Here is a 1,161-nt window from a genome sequence, read left to right on the forward strand (position 1 = left end):
GCAATCCAATGTTGCTAAGTGCAACAATCAAGGATAAGAGCAAAAGACTAGTGGCTAAGAAAAGAGACATGGGAATCATGAGAAAGAATCCAAAACGCAAAGTTAGGCCAAGAACATTAATGTGTTAGATGCTAACGAATTGTGGGAAAGGCAATGTGTTTCCATGGATGAATTCCTAATTGCTTCGATTTGGCGAAAGTGGAAGCTCCAAAGGCAAAAAGCAGTAAAGTAGCCAAATGATAGGGACGTGGGTAGCCCTAGCACGAATTAAGATAACTGGAACTTAGTGCCAAAGGTCGCATAAAATGAGAAAGAGGATGATAGTGCCCTCAAACAGAAAACTTCCAAAGATGGGAAGTGGAGTTGTGCAATATGTGCAATGTAAAGTGCTGGAGACACTTAGGAAATTGACTCTAACAAGTCAAATTTAAAAGTTCCAGAGTGCAAGTTTATATCAATAGGAACTGAGGCTACTCAGGAGTGAGTAGCGGGATTGAGATAGAGGAGGTGCCTCTAACAGGTTTAGCAAACACTAAACCAATGAAAGGGAAAGAACCACCATAGGTGATCGATTGAGTCTCCATGTCAGAGAGGCTATGTGCCTTAGAGGATGGAGAAGGCATGGTGAGCCTTCGGTGTCAGACCATTGACGGATATTGATTAGGTGCTAAGGATGGAAAGGGTAATACATGTTGGTATTACTTTATAAAAATGGTTTACTGTTCGATGAGGATATTGAACTTTGTTTATGGGTGGTGGAGTTGTGAAACACAAAATCCCTAAGCCCTAAAGTGGAGCCGAAAGGGCACCACGTGGTAGTGGCCAAAGCGAAAGCCAAACGAGCGTAACATGTTTGGATTAAAAACTCCAACTTGAAAGGTCGAGAGCGGGAGTGGAACTCCCAACAAAGTGCTCAAGGAATGAGCACAAAGCGAGCAATAAGCAAGGCTCTAAAATGGGACCTAGAAAGGACCGAGACGGAGTCCGAGATGGAGTCCGAGATGGACCCGAGATGGAGTTCGAGATGGAGTCTGAGATGGACCAAGACAGAGTCCGAGATGAAGTCCAAGATGGACCCGAGATGGAGTCTAAGATGGAGTCTGAGATGGAGTCCGAGATGGACCGAGACAGAGTTCGAGATGGAGTTTGAGATGGAGTCTG

The sequence above is a fragment of the Selaginella moellendorffii genome, unplaced genomic scaffold (genome assembly GCF_000143415.4).
Source record: "Selaginella moellendorffii unplaced genomic scaffold, v1.0 SELMOscaffold_3, whole genome shotgun sequence".
Taxonomy (NCBI): Eukaryota; Viridiplantae; Streptophyta; class Lycopodiopsida; order Selaginellales; family Selaginellaceae; genus Selaginella; species Selaginella moellendorffii.